Genomic DNA, 25,366 nt, shown 5'->3' on the forward strand with positions numbered 1-25,366 from the left:
TAAGTTGCCGAATGGCGATGTGACTACTGCTTATGCTGTTGTAACGTTGAATACTGTTGTTGAGACTGCAAGGTTGAATCAGAATTCTGCCCAAGCTGCAGAGCTGATTGCTCTTACTAGAGCGTGTGTGTTAGCGAAAGGGAAACGTGTGAATGTGTTTACCGACAGCCAATACGCATTTGGCGTCGCACATAGTTTTGGACGATTGTGGAGAGAGAGAGGTTTCTTGACGTCGCATGGTACGAAGATTCAGCATGGCCAGCTTGTGAATGATCTTTTGGATGCACTTACGTTGCCTAAGCAAGTTGCAATTGTTAAATGTAGTGCGCATCGTAAGGTCACGGATGATGTTGGTCGTGGTAATGCGTTTGCGGACGAGATTGCTAAGGAGACTGCCCGAAACCTTAGCACTCGAATGTATGTGACGAGTTCGGTTAGGTGGCCTACAGAATCGAGCATGTGTGAAGACACTATCGAAAGTGTGAAAGAAATTCAGAATGAGGCCACCGAGACTGAAAAGGCGAAGTGGAAGGAAAGTACGGGAAAGTTGGATGCAAATGGTTGTTGGATTGATTTGTCTGATCACAAAAGATGGATGTTACCGGATGCGTATGTGCTGGCCGTTGTGACAATGGCGCATGGGTTAGCACATATTAGCGCGAAAGGTATTTGCAAATTGTTGTCTCCTGTGTGGAAGAATGATGGTATCACGAAATGTGCTGAACGCCTGGTGAAGAATTGTATGGTGTGCATGATGTACAATCCTGGCAAAGGAACCCCAACTCCTCCTGGCAGTTTTGCTCCCCCTTCATGCCCCTTTGAGGTGATTCAATTGGACTTCATCCATATGGAGCGATGCAATAACCTGAAATACGTTTTAGTTGTGGTTTGCGCATTCTCCCGATGGATCGAGGCCTATCCTCTCAAAGACAATACTGCTTTGTCTACTGCGAAAATCCTGCTGAAGGAATATTTTCCTCGGTATGGAATGCCTAGAGTCGTGTGGTCAGATAACGGAAGTGAGTTTGTGGGTAGTGTGATGAAGAGTGTGTGCAAGGGCCTTGGAATTAATCAGAAATTCCACAGCGCCAATCATCCCCAGTCAGCTGGATTGGTTGAAGGGTACAACGGCACCCTCAAACTAAAGCTAGCGAAGATTCAGGCTACGACTGGTCTTTCGTGGCCTGACGCTTTACCTTTAGCATTACTGTCAACTAGGGCGACTGTACACTCCCGAGTAGGGCTTAGTCCCTATGAAATAGTGTTCGGCCGTCCTGCGAATGTGTGGGGGGTTCCTAGGCCAGGAATGTTCTGTGATCTTGAGTACCCAATGTTGATCGATTATCTTCATGACTTGACTGCTAAACTGAGGTTAATTCACCAACAGGTTTACGACGCATTGCCGACGCAGACGGAGGGTCCAGGCCACCAGCTCCAGCCCGGAGATTGGGTGGTGACGAGAAATTTTTCACGCAAGAATAAACTGGACCCGAGGTTTACTGGACCCTATCAGGTTCTCCTTGCCACGAGGACTGCTGTTCGTCTCGAGGGACGCAAGAATTGGGTGCATGCCACCCATACCAAAAAGGTCCCTATCCCTTTGCCAACAGACCCGTGGGTAAGGAGAGGCATTGCATCAACTGAAACCGAAGGATTGCCGGTGTTCGTACCTTTTAGCGACGCGCAGCCGGTTGGAGAATCCTCAGCGCAGCAGAAAGACACTGTTGAACAATTATCATCAAAAGACTCAAGACCAGAACACTCAACTGATCAGCGGGACGCGGTCTCTTCAACGGATCCTTTGTTTAACGAGCAGACACGTCCTGGGAAAACTCGATACTTTCTACGATCTAGCACTAAAGACTAATAAAAGATCCTGCTTTGCTGTATTGATAACTGCATTATCCCGTTTTCCATGATCAGTTTGAACATTCGTACCACTGTAATTATTTTGTACATATATATTGAGTTTCATTCCTTATACCTTTTGTTTTCACAGCTGAGAGACTTTGTTTTTGCATATATACATATTGTGCATTAAAGGCCGTAGGGCCGCGCGCGTACTTCCTTCTGGATAGTAGGTCTTGACGCTAGGTTAAAGGCTGTCGGTTCCTGGGAACTCCTAGGGATTGACTATTGCTACACAGAACGAAGTGCGTCAAGAAACGTTGCGGACGGTCGTAGGGAATGGCATTCTCGAAGCTGAATGATTTGGAGGGGGCTCAAGTCCACAGATTCAAGCTGCAGCAACTCAGTCGTACCAAATGTTTTATATTCCAACTGTTTGTATTGTTTTTGACTGCTTCTGCATTATTGGCGGGTGGGGTGTATTACACGATGTCTTACTTCTTACTTTCTGCTACACCTACTCCTACTCCTGACCCTAAACTTACCTTCACTGTTTCTCCTCATTCCTTTCATATGTTACCGGAACACGAACAGGCTAGACGTGTAGAATTCCGCAACAATTCCTTTATTCAGCTTCTTCATCAGCATCAGTTGGTGGTTAACACTACTAATTGTTGGGTGTGTGGGTTGATGCCACATACTACGGATAAGGGAATTCCATATCTGGTGTTACCGTATAGTTCCCAAGGGTCAGCTCGAGCATTTCAAACAATGTTTCGAAGCGCACTGGGTTTCCACCCCATTCGAGAACCACGTTCCCCCTACTCTGGTCCTACCTCGTATCAAAAACCTTTGTCGATAGCAATAGAGGATTTAGATAGTGATATCTATGATCCCTTGCTTATTCCCGAAGAAGAGGTACAGGCCTATAGGGTCCTAAGTAGAGGTGAATATAGTGCGTTCACTAGCGAAAAGCAGCTTAAAAGCTCGCCTCCGATATGGGTCGTACCCCACACTGGTAATTTTTGTCTCATGGGTCGTGGCCGAAGATCGCAAGCCCGACTTGGAGCGAGTGCTTGCACTGAAAATTACATTCTGCCGATGATCTCGTCCCCTGTGTTTCTGGCTGCCAAGGGTACATACTTTATCTGTTATGATCGTGCATATGCATGGTTGCCCGCTGACTTCATGGGCTCATGTTTCATTGCAAATTTGTTGCCTCCGACGTTCACTGTAGATGCCGATTATCATAAGACTAGAGTTGTGCGAGGCGTAATTAGCGAAGAGGATACTGCCGGTCAAGAGGCAGGAGACTTTTTCAAGGGTTTCCTCCCGTTTTGGGGACCTATGGTTAATAGTAGGAACCTGAGACAGTTGACTCGAGTGGTAGAATCGACAGCTAATATTACTGCCAGTGCCCTTGGTAATATCACCACTGAACTTCAGGCGGATAGACTTATGACGTTACAAAACCGTATGGTTTTAGATGTCATCTTAGCAGATCGAGGTGGGGTATGTAAGGTGATCCATTCGAGCTGCTGCATTTTCATTCCAGATAACGCTCCAACTGTCTATCAAGCCATCTCGAGGTTGCATAAGATCTCCGAATCCATACACGTGGATGTAGGGGATTGGACGCTACTTGGATGGTTTTGGGGCCTGATGTCGACTTGGGGTTGGAAGATTCTGATGATCATCGGAGTCGTTGTAGTGTTCCTGTTCACGTGTTGCCTTTGTGTGCAGTGTGGTCCTGCCTTATGTGGCCTCTGTGCTACAACGTGTATGAGACAACCACCTGTTACCAAGGGGACTCGGTTGGACAGAGCTATGCTACAGCAACATCTCGATGGTCTGATGAATATCGAGTATGATTCCGACTAGTGCTTGCCTACATGAGGGCAAAAGGAGCGTCTGAGGTTCCGTGACAATTGTAAGTGGTGTTTTCGACTCACACGAATATGGTCGAGTCTGGTATCTATGAACCGCAAATGACGAGCTTAGTAAGTGTGCGCAGTTTCGCTGTGCTAACTTAAACCGTTCGTTTGTTATGTGGGTTTTTCATCTGTACCCACGGGTTCCATCTTAGATACGGCATCCATTTTGTCTCTTGCCCTCAAGTAGCCAGCGAACGGACGCTGTCCGCTTCGCGACCCTGGGACTCCCAAGATATTTGCGGAAGACACATGTCCTTTGTAAGTGTCTTTATGACGAGGGGGATGCTACTGTAAAGCAGATGGCGCTGCCCGAGGCTCATCTTGCCGCACGGACTTATTGTCTCAGCCGTGCATCTCATTAGGCACATCCCTTTGATGCTTGTATCTCGTGTTTCCCGATACCTCCCCTTTTACACCCTTTCCGATCTCCCCACTGTCTCCGTCTTCCTCTGCACCTGTCTTTGTTCCTATTTCGATCTGTTTTACTGCTGATTGGAATTCGCTAATGATGGGAAGATGGGTTTTTACAGTTGGGAACCGCCAAATGTTTCCGCACTTATGTTCCGGACCTCATGTGTATCAAAGTGACCAAAGCGACCCCTCTGGGGGATAATGGTGGGAACCGGGTTGTAAACATTTGTGTGCCATGTTGTCTTATGGGTAAAAACTGTATAAAAGGAGCGATCCACAGAACCAATTTGAAGCAGTCTCCCCGAACTACACTCGATGTACTTCCTGTGATTTCTGTGTTCCCTGCAGCAAATAAACCTTGAATCTTTGACGCCGAAGGAAGTGTCCCGTGTCTCTGTCATTCGTACGCCGGAGCAGGTTACCCACGAAGGTTTCAGGTGTTGTGCCCTGGCACCGCTGGGTCTTAAAGAACCCAGTCCTTCAAAGTCCAAAGTCTTTGGGCACATACAGTTAGTAACAAAACTGCACAAAGATGGCAGACATTGGATACCTAAACAACACCCACATAATATCACCACAGGTATCAGTACGAAGGAAAGCAACCTCCAACCCCAGACCTTCAAAGTGTCCCAAAACCAGCTCCCAAGCGACCATCCTTCTTGTTCCTGGTGAACCTCCGAGGAAAGTCTGTGGAGGTGCTCAATTGCTTTGTAGACAGAAGGCGAGTTATCTGGCACGTAGGTGCAGCAGCTAGATCCGATGATGCGGCATGCTCCTCCTCGATCGGCTAGGACCACATCTAGAACCAGGCGGTTTTGAAGGGCCACAAGGCGGACCGCCTGAAGCTCCGCCGTGTTGTTAGCGAGGATGCCAGCCGTGATGTTGATCGTTGTTTCTACTGCCTGGGTCAGGTGTCGGATAGCGCAGCTGTTTGCCATTGGGCCCCACAGGGGAACGAGTCCCTTTGCTGCATCCAAGAACTGAGCTCCAGTGGAGTCGGCTTGTTCAATGTCATCTGCACGCCTCTGCCGGTGATGGTTGGCAGGGGCTACATACGTGGGGGGAAGAATGAAGGCAATGTAGCAGATACCCTTCCAACCTTTCGGGAGCCAGGTGTAAGCTTTGGTGCCACACACAAAGTACATATTTGGAGAAGCAACAAAGGAAGGGGGATCAACTGAGTCCACTGTTCTGGTGATTCGGCAGGAACTGTGACCCACCAGCAGTGTTCCATGGCCTTCGAGACACACAAGACCTGTGACATTGATAACAGACAGAGCCACAGTCAGAGTGGCGGTAGTTTGTTTTTGCAGATGAGAGAAGGTGGTTCTGGCTGGATTGTGGAGCACCTGTACTTCGACTCGTTCTTTGGCTGGAATGTCTTTAAGAAAGGTGGCGCCCATGAGAGCAGGACACAGGGCAGCAGAGGTCTTTCCCGTTTTGTTCAGCCAGAACCCAGAGTAGAAGTGCGACACTGTCTGGCTGGAAGTGGCGTTGTCCTTGTGGCTCTCTTGCATGAGGATCAACCAGGCGAGGCAGGAGCCGTGAACTGAGAAAGGAGAAGGGATGAAGGGGATGGAGTGTCCAGTGGCATGCGGGAGCAACCCGCAGATCCAGCAGTTCGTCGCATTTGCAGCAAGGTTGTGTTGGTGCAACAGTTGCACGAAGGAATTGTTCCAAAATTCCCTGCGCCTTTCTCGGAGCTGAGGCGACAGGGAGATTAGGTGATGCTCTTTCATGGGGGTCGGTTGTGCAGTAGGCAGCAATGCCTCATGAGCCGGTGTGCTTTCCTCCAGAATCCAGAAGGAGGTCATGAGGAGGAGGCAGAAGAGGAAGACAAAAAAGAGGGCGATTGTCTTTGATTTGTGCAAATTGTCGGTCTTTGGGTTTCTATAGTGGGTATTTCCTGTTGCTTCCATCATCTTCTTATCTGGCGCTTCCATCATCTTCTTATCTGGCGCTTCCATCATCTTCAAGGGGGCTCGGTAGCGGGCAGAACCACAGACTTCGTTTAGCTTCTCTCCCGGTAACCCTTGGTTGTGTTTAGGTTACCGTTCTGAGATTCAACTTAGTCCGTGGCCTACTTAGCCGAAGCTCCCTCCTTTCGACGCAGGAAATACCCTTCTCTGGTTGGCACAGTGGGGTCGGAGAATTTTGCAAGTTCAAGTGCCCCAGTATCGGGATAACAGTTCAATGTCGGTCGGTCTTTGATCAGGAGCTCTTCTTGGGTGTTGACGCTTTCTGTCGTGGCCAGGTTTGCAGAGACCTTCCGGCAGTGATGTGCGTGCAGCCAGTGCCTCTTCCCCTCCACTCGAAGAGCCGTCCGTGTGGTAATCAGCACTTGCCAGGGGCCCGTCCACCGGGGTTCTAGGCTCTTGGTCCGTTGAAAGTTGCGGACTAGAACGAAATCTCCCGGTTGGATGTCGTGCCCGGGGCCCCTGGAAGCATCGGGGATGGCCTGCTGCACCTGTTGATGAATGACAGACAACGTCTTAGTTAATTTGCACAAATAATCAAACAGTAGGACGTCCGGGACGTCATGAATGGAGGTTGGTTTGGGAGCAGTCCAGAGGTTCATCGGTCGCCCGAATACAACCTCGTAGGGGGTCAAATGGTGTTTGGTGGGAGTGGAGCGCATCGATAGCAGGGCCAAAGGGAGAGCGTCTGGCCATTTAAGTCCGGTGGTTGCCACTATTTTTGACAATTTCAACTTCAGTGTGGCATTATGGCGTTCCACCAGACCGGCGGATTGGGGGTGGAAGACTGCGTGAAATCTCTGTTTCACCCCCAATCCTTTTAGGATTAGTTGGATAACCTCAGCTATGAAGTGGGGGCCATTGTCGCTCCATAAAATTCGACAAAGGCCATAGCGAGGAAAGAATTCTTTCAATAGTACTTTGGCAGTAGTCATGGCAGTGTTGTCACTGGTTGGATAGGCCTCTACCCATTTGCTGAAGGCACATTCAATGACTAATACATACTTCAAGCCCTGGCATCTCTCTAGTTGGATGTAGTCCATCTGAAGGACCTCAAAGGGGTGATTGGGGGTCCCAAACCCTCCCCGGGGTACCACAGTTCCCTTCCCGGGGTTATGTTGCAAACAGACAAGGCACTGCTGGACTAGGCGTCTAGCTGAGTCGGGGATTTTGTCGTTGTGCCAGACTTTGGAAATGAGTTCGATCATGGGTGCAGGTCCTATGTGTGCGGGGGAATGTGCCATAGTCAGTATGGGGATCAGGTATGAGTCAGGCAGCAACCATTTGTTTGCATCTTTTGTTCGCCAGCAGCCCTCATCATCCTTCAAACCCACCCCTGCCCATTCGGTCAGTTCATGAGGGGTGCTGGCCGACTGGATGTCTCTGATCATTTCCCTTGCATCAGTCCATTTCTCTGCTTGTGACCTGGTCACATACATGCGTGTCACTGTCCTATTCTCAGCTGTGGTTCGTGCAGTGATGTCAGCCAGTGCATTCCCTTGTCCGACTAAGTCTGTCACCTTCTTGTGTGCCTGGCATTTGATCACCGCTAGTCGTGTGGGGAGGAGAACCGCTTCAATCAGGGCAGAAACCAGATCTCCGTGAAGGATAGGGGTGCCGTGGGACGTCAGAAATCCCCTCTCCCTCCACAGGAGCCCAAAATGGTGAACCACCCCGAAGGCATACTGGCTGTCTGTATATACGTTCGCGGTGGTCCCTGTGGCTATGATGCATGCTCGTGTGAGGGCTATCAGTTCCGCTGCCTGGGCAGATCGTTGTGTGATGCAGGCTGTCTCAACTACTGTTCGGGCTGTCGTTACTGCATAGGCAGCTGAAGTGGTGCCATCTGGGAGTTTGATGCAGGAGCCGTCTACCCATAGCTCTCCATCAGGGTCTGTAAAAGCAGTGTCTCGGAGGTCAACTCTACTCCTGGTCTGTTCGTCCGTGAGGGTCACACAGTCGTGTATGAGAGGCACGTCGGGGTCATTTTCAGGCAAGGGCAACAGGGTGGCGGGATTCAAAGTCGTGCACCTCTTCAGTGTATGTGGGGTGCAAGTAGAGTCAACTCGTACCCTGTCAGTCGTGCGCTAGTCAGGTGTTGGGTCTTTGTCTGGTTCAAAAGGGTGTCGACTGCATGGGGTACTAACACAGTGAGGGGGTTTGAAAGTACGATTCCTTCGCTTTGGCGGATAGAGACAGCAGCGGCAGCTACTGCTCGAAGGCAGGCAGGCAAAGCTCTGGCTACAGGATCAAGAGTGGCAGAAAAGTAGGCACAAGGGGGCTGCTTAGGACCAATTGATTGAGTTAGGACAGACAATGCACACCCCTTCCTTTCGTGGGTGAAGACGGAGAAGGGTTTGGAGTAATCCGGGGTTCCTAGGACGGGTGCTGAACAGAGTGCATCCCGTAATTCCTTAAAGGATGCTTGACACTCAGTGGTCCAAGGAAGCGGGGAGGGGACATCTTTGGTCAACAGGGCAAGTAGTGGTTTCACGATGAGGCTGTAATTAGGTAACCACTGTCTGCAAAAAGAAGTTAGGCCAACCAAAGAGCGGACTTGCTTTTGTGTTTTCGGGACGGGGGTGTCTAGGATGGTTTGGATTCGGTCAGGTGTAAGTTTCCTCCCTTCTTTGGACAGGAGATGGCCTAGGTATGTCACTTGTGGCTGGCAGAACTGCAATTTCTTTTTGGAAACTTTATGGCCATTTTCTGCAAGAAAGTGTAGGAGTTGGACAGAGGCTGTGGTTGCGAGGGGGGTGGTGTCGGCCGCCAAAAGGATATCATCGACACATTGGATCAACACCACTCCATCTGGTAGCCGGAAGGCATCCAGCTGTCTTTTGAGGGCCTGGCTGTAAATGCTCGGGCTTTCAGTGTACCCCTGGGGAGCTCTACAAAATCGGTACGAGCGGGATTTTAAGGTGAAGCCGAAGAGGTAACGGCTGTCTGGATGGATGGGGATAGAGAAAAACGCATTCTTGAGGTCGATAACAGTGAAGGTGGTGGCAGTGGACGGGATGAGGGTCAGAATGGTGGTGATATCTGAGACTACGGGGTATTGGGGTACAACCACTTTGTTAATCTCTCGCAGGTCGATGATGAAGCGGTACGCTTTCTCATCTCCTTCACCTTGTTTCTTAACAATAGGTAGGAATGGGCTGTTGCAGACATTGCTAACCACTTCTTCAACCACTCCTGCGTCCACCAGAGATTGAATAATCGCTACCAGTGCCTTCTCGCCCTCAGGGGATATCCGATATTGTGGGAGTTTCGGGAGCATAGCATCCTGTCTTACAGTTATATGAATAGGGTCAATCATCATTCGTCCCACATCAGAGTCATTTTTGGCCCATAGATACGGAGGCAGGGTATCAAGCAAGGACAGGTCAGCATCAGTTATGGAGCACATGTGTCGTGCAGGGCAAGTTTTGGGTATGTCTGGGTTGTCGTACAGGATGACTCGGATTCCATCTGGGGAACACCTAATAGTGGCTCGAAAATGTTTCAGTAAGTCAATGCCCATAATGGCGTCAGGGGAGTTGGAGGAGAGCAGAAATGTTGTGTCAGTGGTGTTGCTTTCCAGGTCAAAGGTGACAGGTACGGACAGGGGGTTAGTGGAGGGCGTCCCATCGAAACCTATCGATGTAATGTGTGAGCCAGACAAGGGTGCCCTTGGAATCAGTCGTTTCGATAACACACTACGTGTCGCCCCAGTGTCTATCAAAAATGGAGACTCTGTACCCAGGACCTTAGCGGTGACATAAGGACCTTGCTGGTCAACACAGAGCTCGACTGGATCCCTCCCTTGCCCCTGGCAGTCCTTTGCAAAATCGGGGGCATTCTCACCGTCGGATAGTTGATATTGGTTCTGTCGGGGCGGTCAAATGTGTTCAATCTCCCTGATCTGTCATTGTTGGTGTCGTTTGTGTGCCCTCGTCCTTGTCCCCTATTTCTTGGTCCACCTGCTACGTCCTTGGGGTCCCTATCTCTGTTCATCTCTAGCAGAACCGGACACTGGGATTTCCAATGGCTGAATCCTTTGCAAAAGGCACACTGGTCATTGCTAATGTCTCTACGTCCAGTGTAGGGTGTTGGGGTGTGGTCTTTAGGAGGTGGATTTCTAGGGGTGGTCGATTGGTAGTTCCCCCTGTGGGGTTCCCGTCCGACCTCTATACCTTGTATCTGGGCTATCATTACTCTTTCTTTCAAATCTTTCTTCTTTTTCTCGGACGCCCTATCATTCTCATTCTTTTGGTGCTCGTAATACTGAGCCATCTGAAGGATAGCTGCGGGTTTGGAGGCCCCCCAACTACTCTCACTCGTCTGCAGTTTTTGGGAGACCTCTTGTGATAGCCCCTTCACATAATTCTGTACAAACAGGTGTTGTCCGGTTGCGGTGGTCATGTCTTGGCCACTGTAGTCGGAGAACACTGCCTCGAATCGGGAGAAGTATTCTGACACATCTTCCTGGGGTTTCTGACGACAGGCCGTGACTATCGACCAATCTACCTTTTTCTCTGGGATCAGTGTCTTTAATTTCTGAACTATTTTGTCTGGGAGTTCTAATATGTCTTTTACTGGCTTCCTTCCAGGCTCTCGCTGTCTGTCTAGGTCACTGAGTTGCTTCCAGGTATGTCCGAACAGATCCGTGTGGTCAGCCTTCCGGATTTGCTTCCACACGTCAGCTGGCAGGCACAACCCAAAAAACAAGTCAATGTCCGCTAAAGTCATTATCGTCGAACCCAAGGCTGTGGCTATTTCGGTATAAAATGCTGTCGGGTTCTTTCTCAAATCAGGCAGAGTTTGTCTAAACGTTAAGATATCTTTTCGGTCCCATGGTTGGTAAACCCAATTGTACACAACCCTCCCTTTTGCATCTGCATGATTAATATCATCGCTTGTTCCCTGGCCACGTGGCGGGATCCAGTAAGGGGCCGCTTCTCTGATGGGCATCATAGTATTGGCTACTTCTACTGAGGTCGTTTCAGGGACTGTAACCTTGGCTTCTGGTTTTTGTTCCGTGAGGTGGCGGAAGACCTCAAGCGTCTGCATGAAGAGCTCCGTCGCCTCACGTTCAGTCCCATCTCCAACATCAATCTTCCTATATAGCATTGTCAGTTTAGCGGGGCCCTTACTCTGATACCTATCTTCATAGGCGTTCAGGGTGTGGTAGCTGAATCGTAAAATGAAATGCCGTCTGTGGCTGTCGGCATGCGAGTTATATATGCTCATTGTGTATTCTTCGCTTTCCCTTCGTTCTACTAGTGTCTTTGCTATTTTGTCGATCCCATCCCGCTCATCTTTGCTCAACCTATTTGATCTGGTTGGTGGTTGCTTGCTAGCCTCGGGGTCATCTGGCGATGTTGTTAACGTGGCTGGTGCGGAGGCCGCGAGGGCTGGTGCACTAGCGCTGAGGTCACTTTCGCTCGCACTCGGGGCTTGCAAGCTTTGCTGGCAGGGGGCATATGGAGGGGGCATATAGATGATTGGGGGACCTAGTAGTAACTCATCGTTCGTCCGTTGTTTGGAGGGCAATTCAGGGTAGAGTGCAGAGGGGGTCCTGATAGGGCATTGACCTATCGACCCTGATTCTTGGTTTTGTGCAGCTTCTTTTCTTTCTTTTATTTCTTCTTCTAGTTGCTTAGCGGCTAGGTGGGCTGCCTTTCGTAATTCTTTCCCTATTTTTGCTTCTTCTCTTTTCTTTCGTTGTTCCGTTTCTTTGCGCCACATGCCTATACTATCAAGCATAGTGGGCGTGGTCTTATTTTTCTGGAGCGCTATTTCCAATGTTTTTATTTTATTTTCATCAAAGGAACCTATCAGTAGCCACTGACTTTCAGGGTTCTTCTTTGTATATTTATGCCATAGTTTAGTATAAGCTATAGCGACTAGTCCATGCTTAGTGAACATGTCCTTATTAGGGGTGCCCTCCAGTGGAGCTGGATGGTTCATCTCTAATAAGCGGTCCGGGCTGTACAGGCTACCAATCAGTGGGGAGAAGATAGGCATGACGGGTTACAACGGGGACAAAGGTCTGCACTACCTATCTTATCACAGCGGACAAAGACTAGACAGAATATTTCTATTCTGCGTTGTTTGCCGGCGGTGAATACCTCAAAAGAACCAATACCGAACGATCAGTGTTCGGTCAATCAAACAATCAGTGGGGAGAATAAGTGGGTACGACGTGTTAAAGGTTTGCGTTACCCACTCTTTCTCTACCTGCAAAGAGAGACCTTGTTCTTCCCTGTTTGCAGACAAAGAATCTCCAGACAACAATCCGCGAACGACAGTTCGGGAAAACAGTGGGGGAGGAAGATAGGCACGACGGATTACAATGGGGACAAAAGTCTGCGTTACCTATCCTTCACTGCTTGCAAAGAGAGAGCCTGTTGTTTTCTCCGTTTGCAGACGGTGAATCTCCAGAGGTATCAACAAAGCGTAATACTAGTATTATCCAAACCAAACAATCATTTCTTAATTTGTCGTGTTTACACGACCTTACCCGGACCGCATGGACGGTTTCCTGTCTTCTGAATCCAGCGCCTGATCGTCCTCTCTTCTTCGTGATGTTCGTGGCACTCCTGATGGTTCCCAGTCAGGACCGTAGATCACTCGAGAGAGGTCTGTTCGGAACTAGTGAAGGTCGGATGATCGGCTGTCAGACGAGGGTCTATCGGACACGAGCTCTCCCGATCGTTGCAGTCGTTCACTCTGTCGTCGGGACCCCTCCCACTGGATCCACGTGTCGCTGATGGGCCCAACGTTGGGCACCAATTGTGAAATAAGGTATGGCTATGACCTTTTTCAAGATTTGCCCGGCGCTAACCGCCTTTGTACCATTCAAATTACCAAGCAATGAGGCAGGCGCCGGAGACCAGAAGGCAGGAAACAGAAGTTTTATTCCGACGGAGCAGAACACGTCAGATCAGACAACAAGGTATCGTCTCGAGGTGCTCTAACAGCCTCTCCGAGGCCTGGCCTCTTATACACTGGTTTATGGCATGTGACCTTTCTTTATTACAATCATAACATTGTGAAGTAAGGAAAAAGACATCCCCATAATCCTCGTGTCAATCCCACCCCCACATACATCCACAATAGAGGTCCTCAACCTGCTGATAAGAGGAGGGGGTCATCACGCAGCTGAGTGTTTCGCCAAGTCTTAGGATGTGTGCGCCTGATCATATCCCAGGGGGTGGGGAGGCCCTGATCAACAGTGTGTCCTTTGAAGAGGGGCGACTCCATACAATGAGGGGCAGTAAATGGTATCTCTCGGCTCAGGCGATGGCCTCGGACCTGTGTGGACAGTCGGACACGGGGTAAGGGGTCATCAAAGGAGTGGTATTCATGCCGCGTGGACAATTGAGCGCGGAGGGAAGGTTTGTCAACAGAGGGGCATTCATGGAAGGAGAGGAGGTGCTGGTCAGGCACAGGCGTGACTCCCAAGGACAGGGGCATGCAGAAGGGTTATGCTCATGAGAGGGAGGGAGGGGGAGCCAGGGTGCGCGGAGGATGCTTGCTGGGTCAGAGAGATTGCGGACAGGGAGACCATGATACCAAAATGGCCGTTGTGCGCGCCGTACGTGGGTGACAAGCTGGCGCAGATGATGTTCAGCCCGTAAACTAAAATTCCACACTAGTTCTGTTCTTTGTGAAAACATATTGTACATCTATCTCTCCCTCTGATGTATTATTATGTATTATTGGCTTTGGTATAGACGGTTTATTTAAATCTTTTATTTTTGCTAATCCCAGACAAGATGTTTGTTGCACGGTGTCATTCAAAAACATTATTTGTTCAGGTATGATGCAGGCTCTGAATAAAGCTTCTGAGCCTTTCACCTGCCATTCTTTTGTGCGGTAGACAGTCATTGTCTCTATGTTGTCTTTACAGAAGTCGTAACCTGATGTGGACAACCTAGCATTAAAGTCTATAGAGTACATTTGTTAAGGATTGGTCAACATTGTTTTCATTCCTGTCTTATTCATATTTTTTAAATAAAACGTTTCTGGATTTGTAACATTGAATCCTGAGAAATTAGGAAATTTTGGAGGCGTTGGACAAGGTACCCATTGATTATATTTTAAAACATTTCTAGGGTTTGCAGATCTGTGCAAATAGTGATGACCAAAATGATTAAGACAATACATTTGTTTATAGTCTGATGACCCTTCTAAATAGTCATGTTCAGTATATTTTGCAGACATTTCGAAATGTGACATCATGTTATTAATAGTCTCAAAGTCCCAATCATCAGAGAATGTGCTGGGTGTTACAAAGTTATTCAGAGAGACCTTTAACTGATGTGGAATCCTCAGCATTTCCACCGGGCCATATATATCATAGTCAGTTTTATCCCATGCTATACCGCCTGGTATAGGGATGGCTGTGATGTTCACTGATGACAGGTCACTTTTTTCGACATGAGATGATTTGTGAGGTTTTAGGACCAAGTTGATTTTCTGACTTGCGGTGTCCATTGTACTGTATTTTACATCTATCATTTGTCCCAAGCTTAAAACCAATATTAGCCAGAGCAGGAGGAAAAATTCACTTAAAGAAAACCAAAATTCAATCCATGGTGAAACCAGGTATATTCTTTCAAGTTGATGAAAAAGTTCTGTTGTTTTCTTTGCTGTTGTTTCTTCAAGTTCACTGGGATCCTCAGAAAAGTTATCAAAGTTGATGAAGTATCCAGACGCAGTTCTGTCAAATGTTTGGATGTCATCTGGGTTTTTAGAAATCGCTGGAACGGATCTCTCCTTCATCATATTAGTGTATTCCGGTGCTACATCATTGTAGACTTGTGTTTCTGGTTGAACATTTATTTGGGTATCAAGAGGTACGAGTTCCATTGCTTTGTTGCTCAGTCCTTCTTTTCTTAATACAGGTTTATCAAAGGTGATAAGGCTTTCAGTTTGAACCTCTTGGATTGTAGCAAGATTTGGCTGTCTGCTACATCTTTGGAGTCCACTTGCTCTACTACTTATTATTGGCCACATGTTGTGGTTTTACCAGGTCGATGGACACGACTCTGTTCTCCTTTTTGCCATCAAGGGGCGGTAGTACTACTGATCCTGTTCCTTCTATACCTAAGACAGGTACTGTTTTTCTGTAAGAAGGTACAAATTCCTTCTTCCCTGCTATTTTTTTCCTGACTAGATCACCAGTCTTTGGAATCCAGACCGGTCTTGCTGGGATAGGTGGTTTATCTTCAGTGGCTGTTGGCTTTTGTGTTGTATTACTCAGACTTCTTCTTGTTTCATTCAAATCCTGTAAGACAGCCACAGGATCTTTGATATCAAAGGGTTTTTATTCTACCACTGAAGTTTGACAATCGAGGTCTTCAAATATCATTCTACTACCAAATAGTAGCTCATAAGGAGTGACTCCCCCCATAGAATTTCTTGGCAGATTGTTAAGACTACGTTGGACACTTATTAGATGTTTGACGCACCCATCACCCAAACCTAATACATTTGCTGGTTTGGATTGCTTTATGTCACGTTTTTTTCTTTACACTTCCGCATTACCCTCAGGATCGAAGGTACTAGAGGACCTCAATGCAACGCCCAAGCTGACCATGGCCTCCTTGTGAGCCCTAGAGCTAAATGCAGGACCCTGGTCAGAATGTAGCGTGCCAATTGCATATGTGCTAATAAATACTCGCAGATCCTTTATAACAGTTCTGGCGTCAGCCGAGCACTGGGGCCACATCCAAATAAATTGTGTGCAGGAATCCACTGCGACCATGATGTATTTATAGTTACCATTCCGTGTTAAGGGACCACAATGGTCCAGATAAACACACGCTAGTGGTTTATCTGATTTCACTGTAGAGACTTTCATTTTCTGGCAGATTTCACATTCCAGTACATAGTCTCTAGTTTGTTTCCTCATGCGTGGCCACCAGTATCTCTGTTTTAATAATGATACAGTGGCGGAAACACCTGCGTGTGCAGAAGCGAGCCCTTCATGCGATACCACTATTAGTCCTAACCTGTGTTCCATGTTTGGTATTGCCCTATTCCCCACTCCAGGGATTCGAGCAAAAGGAACATTGTTTGCATCAGTTATATATTAGTACTTTACTGGAAAGCCTTTCGGGAGTGTCTTACCACTGTTTTTCATTGAAGCAGTAACAGCTTGCATTATTTCGCTGTCTATTTTTGGTTTTGACCGGGTGATAGCGGCTACGGAAGCCGTTTGCACAGCTGACTTCGCGACTTCATCAGCCAATAAATTCCCTGCAACTTGAACGCCATCACGTTGATGACTCAGTGTATGTATCACGTGAGTCTTTTGTAGTTCTTTCTCCAAAAGAACTACTTGTTCTCAAAGCAACTTATGCTTGATTGTGACACCTTTAGGATCTTTTAAGTTCTGCAGATTCTCATTGTAAGACTGGACGCAGTAATACGAATCGCACACTATTAGTGGGGGGAATTCACAATCGGTATTTTCAAGCGCCAACTTGAAAGCCTGTAGTTCAGCTCGCTGAGCGGTACTGCCTCCGAGTGATTGAGTTTTTGTGACCATAGATCTAAATTTGCCTTCGCGTCAGCGACCTTTAACAATCGCGCACGCGGCACTATAGGCTTGTTTACCCCAAATTGCAGGCTGTGCTGATCCGTCTGTATATATTTTACAGCCGTAATGTTCAAGGTGCAGAATTTTGGTCGGCAGAGGACATTCATGTTCATACTGGAGAAGTTCTTGTGTTTTTAATTTTGGGTCAAAAACCTATTCAACGTCTGTTGCAGCAAGAGAGTTAACCCATTGTATCCATCTTGGACGTAAAGCTTTTGCATTCGGGATGCTTGCCTTTGTCACTGCCTCTAAGGCAGGTACAGGTGTAACAATCATTATATGTCTACCCTGGGCAAGAGCTCTCTCTCTTGCTACAGCAGTTTGAGCCGCTGTCAGAATCTTTTCAGTTGAGGTACATTTCATTTCTGCTTGTGTGTACAAGTGTGATTTGTAAGCTATTGGTACCATTTCCCCTTCATTAAAGGTTAGGTACGTGAACCCGCATCTCCCTGGGATGATTCGGATTACAAGGTTGGGCATGTTTTCGCGTGTGTCGAATTTTGTTTTTGTTAACATGTCTGTCTGGACTGAACGCAAAATTTCTGTGTGTTTTTGAGTCCAATGTGTTTGTTTGAAATCAGGTTTGATTAATTCGTCGAGAGGTTTAACCCTCTCTGCGTAGTTCAGAACATAAGTTCTTCCAAAATTCAGGAGACCTAGAATTGACAGTAAGTTTTTCAGCGTCTTTGGAGGTTGGAGCGGCGCACATTTCTCTAGAAAGGTTGCTGCTAGGCTTTTCCCTTCACTTGACAATTCATATCCCAAGAATATGACATTGAGGTGGGCAATTCTTGATTTTTAAAAATTGAATTTATACCCTTCAGAGGCGAAACCAAGTATTATGGTGTTCACCCTTTTTAAGTGTACCTCCAAATTTTCATCTGTCAGATAGATATCATCGATATAAGATAATGCCTCATCATTGTATTTGTGGAGTAACTCTGTTACTCTTGCTGAAAATAACCCTGGGCTATTCCGGAATCCCTGGGGCAGACAACAGAATTGTCGCTGGGTTCCAATTATTGAGAAAGCGGTCAAATGCCTGCTTTCTGGTGAAATGTTTTGACAGAAGAATCCATTTGAGATGTCTAATGTTGTTATATATTTTTTGCGCAGTATGTTATTTAATAGTGCTGCACTATGTGAGTTTTGTACTGCAAATGTATAGCAGCAAGAGTTTAGGTGTCCGTAATCAAATACTAGACGATATGTATTGTCTGGTTTGGAGACAGGAAAGAAAGGATTGTTCATAGGTGAGGTGCTTGTTTCAATCACCCCTTGGTATTCAAGTTGATTTAAAATCTCCTGACTTGTTTTTTAGCTTCTTGCTTTACTGGGTACTGCCTTTGTGCAGTGGGCTGGTTTTATAACTGGATTTTGTGGGAGGTGAGTCCTCATCCCATCCTACATGATTTTTATATAGAGCTGGAGCCTGTGCCACTGTCCATTTTCTGGCATATGTATATTTTTTATGGATTGGGATGTGATTCGAGAAGGCTAGCATAATTATATCTTTGCCATGTGGGCACTCCCTGACAAATTCAGGTGGCCAGTCTTGTTCAGCTAGAAGAATGTCATAGCCCTTAGAGAGCTTCTCCCAAAAGAGTGCTCTTATTTTTCTTGTTATGTCAACCTCCATCCGGAGCTTTATTTCATATATTTTGTGGGGTACACTAACCCTGGTGTCTGCAGTTTGGACCTGAATGCATTCATTCATGTCCACTGTCTCCAGATGATCCTTCAGAATCCTGCAAACTATGGTTACTTCTGCTGCGCTATCTAGCATTGTCTGAGCCCACTCCCTGTTCTTGAGTTGTGTCCTCAAAATCCTCGGCATTTCTGATTTTTATGCTTGCTACCTTTTTTTTGAAAATTGAGCTTTTTTACTTTGGTGAACGGGTTCCTTGTCTTTGGACTTGACGCGTTCTTACTTGTGTTCTGACCGTCCTCTTCTTTCCGATTTCTGCGAGGAAGTCTGAAAAGATCGAGAGGGACGTGTATCATTATCTTGATATCTGTCAGGTTTTTTCAAATTATCCCTACTTCTAAGATTATATCTTTTTTTAGAGGGCTCCCTTTGGGGAGACTTGTCTCTCTGTTGGGGAGATCTCCCTCTGGGCTGAGAATATTTTTCTCTAGGAAGAGACTGTTTATTACTCTCCCACTTCTTCTTTGGGGTTGTGAGATTATTTTTAATAAATGTTTTTTCGGGATTTTCAATTAGTTGGGGTTTTAATGGTTTCCCCCCCAAACTATCTCTTCCTAATTCTTCATAAGATTTTTCAATTAGTCTAGCAATTTCAAATGATTGGTCTGCTATATCTGTTTCTTTTAACTTTTGGCATATTAACACTGATGCTGCTTCACCTCTAATGTTAGCTAATAATATAGCTGACACCTGTTTGAAATCTTTTAGTAATTTCATACCTAAATTTAAGGCTGGTTCCGGACCATATTCATTCTGAATCTGGCTCAGAACATCTGGTACCACCGCCATGGACGGAACACCATGTTTTTTGTGTAGATTGAAGCAAAGACTGTACCCCAAGTGTCACAGTCCTCCACATGCGGTGCAATCCCCATTGGTAAACAGATTGTCAGAATCCTGTGTTTTTCATGAGGTGTACTGTCAGGGAATACTGCCTCTATTTGAATGATTTTTTGTGCTAGCCTAAACGGAATTGGTTCCCTTTTGGCAGGCAACTTGCCAATGACCGACTGTATAGTCTGTAGTGTAATTTTGTTTGTATTCCCCTGGTACAGGGGGGGGCGGGGTTGCGGAATTTTTATTGCTGGTTGGACTGTTAAAGTCCTCATGACATATTGAACTAATTGTCTGTGTATTTTAATTAATTGTCTCAGCTGTACTAAGAGATCTCTATCTGACATTTCTTCAATGTCAGGATGAGGTGTATATCTGGCTAGTACCGGCCATGTAGCTCCTGGTCTACCCAGTGGACCGAGCCTGGTAATGTGATTTTGATGACTTAGGGCGCCATTAAACCAGAGCTGATGCTCCTGGTAAGTTAGTGGAATTTCAATGTCCTCAAAAGGAAAATATTCCTCTGGAGGTTCCTCTGCTTTGTAGTAGTGGAACTCTTTTGTTACTGGATTTGCTTGTGGAAAAGCAATCCACGAGTAGAATACCTCTGTCTGCCGATAATATATCCTGTAGCTTAGACACAGGCGTGAGATCCCCTGGGTCTCTACCGAATACATTAGACTTAATTGTGAGTGCCAGCTAGCTCAGAGGTCACAAGAAACTTTCTCGAATTCACAAGAAGGGATTCGTTTCTGACAACCGCATAACATGACAACTTTGTTTCCTATTATTAAGAAAGCAATCTCTAGAGTTGCAGAAACAATAGATAGCTAATTCACTCAGTCAATCGTGCATGCTTCGTTTCACCAGAGCGGCTGAGAAATTAGAGACGGGCGTTTTCAATAAAAGAGGTTATTTATTGAACAGTCTTCTTTCTCAAGCATTGAAAATGAACTGCTACAGTAGTAAAGCTTACCATGAAGTTCAATGCATATAATACGAACAGTATTATAAAATAGTACTGGAAAAGCATGATATGGGTGTTAAGCCATAAAGTGCATAAAAGGTGTAAAATGTATGAAATACATACAGTAATAAAGGATGACTACAAGTACTCAACTGGTGCTTCTGAAAATACGACTACCCCGGTGTACCTAACCTAAGTCTAGTACGAGGGAGGGAGTATAAGAGGAGGAGTTTAAGTCTAGGGTTTCTTCTGCCAGGAATCCAATTCCAAGAATTCTCTAAGAGGGCTAATCAGCTCCGTACCTTTGGTTTCAGAATGAAGGAGGTCTTGTATCTCGTTCTCGGGACTCGATTTCCCAGATACCCGCAATGGTGAACTGGAACCACTGGAACTGGATTTCTCGGCAAGGAGAAATGGCAGCGTCTCTCAGTGTGTCTGCTGGATGGTCGGCTTTCCTCGGCACTTGCTGCTGCAGGGCGTCGGGCAAGTAGATAGTCGATCTGCTCCAAACCACCGTGAGTTTGATTGGGCATATCAAGGCATATTTATACTTTCAAGGTGCTGAGTGTGACGCATGTTTGGACTTAATAACGTCACTCAAAGGCTCAATTCTTGGAAAATGCAGAGAGTTGTAGGTGAACTTAATATTCAAGCAGGGGGAAGCCCCGGGCTGCTGAAGGCGGGTTTTTCCAAGAAAACGTTGTTAATTCTTGGAGCTTAGTGAAAGTATCCCTGCCACATTTGGGCTGTAGGGTTTGGGCCAAATATGGTAATGATTTGTATGCCTTTATAAGGATACTAGCAGCCCGCCCCAGCATTGCCTGGGGCAGAAAGGGGCTGGGGGCAGTACACCTGCTCCCGCCCGACCCCCTCCCGTCCCGACTCACTCACGCCCCCCTCCCGCCCAGGCTCACTCGCGCCCCACTCCCGCCCAGACTCACTCGCGCCCCCCTCCCACCCAGACTCACTAGCGACCCCCCTCCCGCCCAGACTTACTCACGCCCCCCTCCCGTCCAGACTCACTCGCGCCCCTACCTCCTTCAAAACTTCTGCCTCCACACCTTTCCTCGGGCCCCACAACCTTCGCCAGCTCCGAGCCGCGCGGCAGATGTCAGCGGCAGAGGAACTCTCCTTTCAGTACGCTCAAGTGCGGACCCTCCGCTCCACCGCACTTGTCGCTCGGAATCTCCAGGCAAGCACTCGGCTCCCACGTTGTTGCCATCTCGCACACAGCTCGCAGCAGAGCCGTAGTCATAGAAGAGAGACACGGCCCTGAGAGACTGCAATCAAGGCATTACTGCACCGCCCTCCTCCTTGTCATCATGACGCACGTCCCGTCGTGTCCAGCGCTAGGTCCCGGCCGGCGCTACTTTCTGGGGGGAACTACTTTGTTTACAAACGTAATTTTGTTAATTTACTTTTTTTTTGTAATTTATATAGCCTATGTCCATCTACACACCCTGACATTTTCATAGATGTATCGGGTGTGTAGATTGGCGCTGTGGTTCCCGAGTTTACCTGGCCAAAAGGTGCAAGTTCTCTCTTTATAATAGTAGTATAGATGATAATATAGACCTATATAAGGTCATGAATCGGGATTTTTATATTAGGGTCCTAGATTCATTTACAACATAGAGTCACAGGAAAAGAAGCACGTTTTTCATAAAGAGGGTGACTTTGAACCCAAGGAAGACATAAAATTAATTTTTCAGGTGTATCATGAAGCGGATGATAACAAAGTTAGGTATCCATCATGTGAAATTCAGCTGGATGGTAGGACAATTAGTGTATGTGCATACTCTTGTTCACCGTATAATCTAATTACCAATGGAACATTTCATGCCATGTTTAAAGAAAATGAGTACGTTTTAGAGAAGCCAGACATACATCCAGGTGGGTAAAACATCTACCCTTTTCCATTAAAAGGTATGGTGAGAATGTGTCCTACATTTAAAGACCGACACACAATCTGTAAAGTTATATCACAGAGAAGGGGTCTAATTTATTAATTAGGAAAGACCAAAGAGATTTGGGAATAACATTAGATCCCAATAATGAGGAACAAGTTCTACTCATGGACAGGACCGTATTGGAAGGGAATACATGTGAAGAATTCCCTTAGGTGTTTACCAAAAAAATAGGGATGCTAAAGAATCATTTACATAAGATCAAACTAAAATTGGATGTTGTTCCTGTTGTACATAAAACAAACTCCAGTGCCCTACTCATGCATGAACCATTAAAAGATGAGCTGAAAAAATTAACTAAAAAAATTGGACTAGCAAGGCGTAATAGAAGCTGTGGAAAGGTCAGAAAAGGTGGCTCCTATTGTTATAACATTAAAAAAGGAAGGAAAAAATACTCCAATGTGTGTCGATTTCAGGAGTTTTAATGCCAATATTGTGGAAAATTAATACGGTTTGGTAAACATTATCTGCGCCATCTTGCCTTTCCCGCCGATGCCACACTTTTTTCGTGCACACCCGCCATTTTAGGTACCTTGGTCAGAACCACCCTCTGCACGCCACTGACCCCCAGCACGGCTCTTCGCCCTCACAAGCACCCCCTCCCCACGCACTGGTCACCCCCGCTCTCTCATGCATGGGCCGTAAACCCTCCCCATCTGTGCAGCTCTGCCTCGGAATCCCATCCTGTTCCCAGCGCGACACCTCCCTTCATCCCTTTCATGGTCCCAGGTCCTTTGATACAAACCCCCTTTTCCTGTGTGCCCGTTTGTCTTCCTCGTTCCCAGGCCGCCACCTGGCCCTGCGGATACTGTTTATTGCCCCCCCCGTACAGTAGGAAGCTTCCCCCATTAAAGGACCCTCGAATTGATCAACGCCCCCACCCTATGAGATCTGATCAACCCCACACATTCCGTGAATCGGCGGAATGTCCAGCTGCGCGATAATCATCACCTGTTGTGACCGGGGTGGGGACTTCAACTGTAAATATGTGTGGGAACGGGCCTGAAGGGGAGATTCTGAGGATGTCCTTTCATACTTCAAAGCATTGCAAGAATGTGTTACATGCAATAAAGATCATAAACTTGTGTATAAGAGGCCAGGCCTCAGAGATGCGGTTAGAGCACCTCGTGACGATACTTGCTGTCCGAACTGATGTGTTTCTCCTCCGGAGAGAATACAACTTCTGTTTCCTGCCTTCCAGTCTCCAGCGCCTGCCTCTTTGTTTGGTAAACTTGAGTGGGTATAGAGGCGGCTAACGCCGGGCAACTTCGGAAAAGGTCTTCTGCCTGTACCTTTTTCAACAATTGGCGTCCCAAAAGTGGGGCCCATCAGCGACACGTGGATCCAGTGGGAGAGGTCCTCACGACAGAGTAAACGACTGCAACGATCGGGAGAGCTCCTGCCCAATAGACCCTCGTCTGGCAGCCGATCATCCGAACTTCACTGGTTCCGAACAGACCTCTCTCTAGTGATCTACGGTCCTGACTGGGAACCATCAGGAGTGCCGCGAGGAATACGAAGAAAAGAGGACGATCGGGCGCTGGATTTGGAAGACAAGAAACTGTCCATGCGGTCCGTGTAAGGTCGTGTAAACACGACGAATTGCGAAATGATTGTTTGATTGTTTGGAAAATACTAGTATTACTCTTTGTTGATTTTTTGGAGATTCGCTGTCTGCAAACAGAGAAACAACCGGCTCTCTCTCTTTGCAAGCAGTGAAGGATAGGTAACGCAGCCGTCGTGCCTATCTTTCTCCCCCACTGATTGATTGTTTGAATCCGAACTACGGTTCGTGGATTGTTTTCGGGAGATTTCCCTCTCCCACACTGATCAATTGATTGAACCCGAACTACTGTTCGCGGATTGTTTTCTGGAGATTCTCTGTCTGCAAACAGGAAAGAACAGATTCCCTCTTTGCAGATAGTGAAAGGGTAGGTGACGCAGACCTTTGCAGGCCTACTTATTCTCCCCACTGATTGTTTGATTGACCCAACATTGACTGTTTGATATTGGTTCATGAGGTATTCACTGCCTGCAAACAACGTAGAATAGAAATATTCTGTCTAGTCTTTGCACGCAGTGATAAGATAGGTAGTGCTGACTTTTGTCCCCATTGTGATCCATCATGTCTATCTTCTCCTCGCTGATTAGTAGCTGGTTAAACCCGGAATGTTTATTAGAGGTGGACCATCTAGCTCTGCTGGAAGGCACCCCTAATAAAGACATGTTCACAAAGTATGGATTAGTTACCATAGCTTATAGTAAGTTATGGCACAAGTATACCAAAGAAAATAAAGAGAAACAGTGGCCACTGATAGGATCCTTCGACCTTGATAAAATAGAAATGTTAGAAATAGCCCTTTGTACTAGTAAGACAACGCCTATTATGCTCGACAGTCTCGGTATGTGGCGCAAAGAAGCAATGCAACGACTAGAAAGAGACGAAGTCAGAGTAGGTAAAGAAACGCGACAGACAACCTTCCAAGCATCTGGCAGGCCAAAGGAAGGGATAGCGGCGACACGGTTCCAAGGAGTAAACACAGGAAGGGAACGGTGTAAAGGGATATACCGACAGGACAACCCCAAAATACAACGACCCAAACGTAATCCCCCGACACTACGCGCAGGACGAACAGACTTAGGGCAAAATCAATGTGCTTTTTGTAAATTCTCCGGGCACTGGAAAGCCCAATGCCCGACTCTACTGAACACGGGTAAGAGCAGAGGGCCGACAGAAATAACAGGCCGGCAGAAAGGGAAAAGGCGTGAGACAAAGATGAATCAGACTGACACGGACAGGGCGGATAGAACCACCACGTTTGATTACGCCCGATGGCACAGATTTCACCAGACAGATTTCAGCGACATGTTGGAGTTCTCATAGGTCGAACAACGCTAAGACAGGAAACCCAGGCAAGCTCTAGGTTACCAGGTGACGAACCCCGTACTACCGCTACTGTTCCCGAACACAAAAACCACCCATTCGGATAACATACAGGAACAACACACAGAGTAGTTTCGGACAGATTAGTATACATTCCATTAATGAACTCAAACTTCGAGTGCAATGGGACTGATTACTCTCTGTTGCCCCCCCCACTCTGTGGACAAAAGCAATTACAGGAAA

This window comes from Lissotriton vulgaris, chromosome 7 (genome assembly GCF_964263255.1).
Source record: "Lissotriton vulgaris chromosome 7, aLisVul1.2, whole genome shotgun sequence".
NCBI classification, from domain to species: Eukaryota; Metazoa; Chordata; class Amphibia; order Caudata; family Salamandridae; genus Lissotriton; species Lissotriton vulgaris.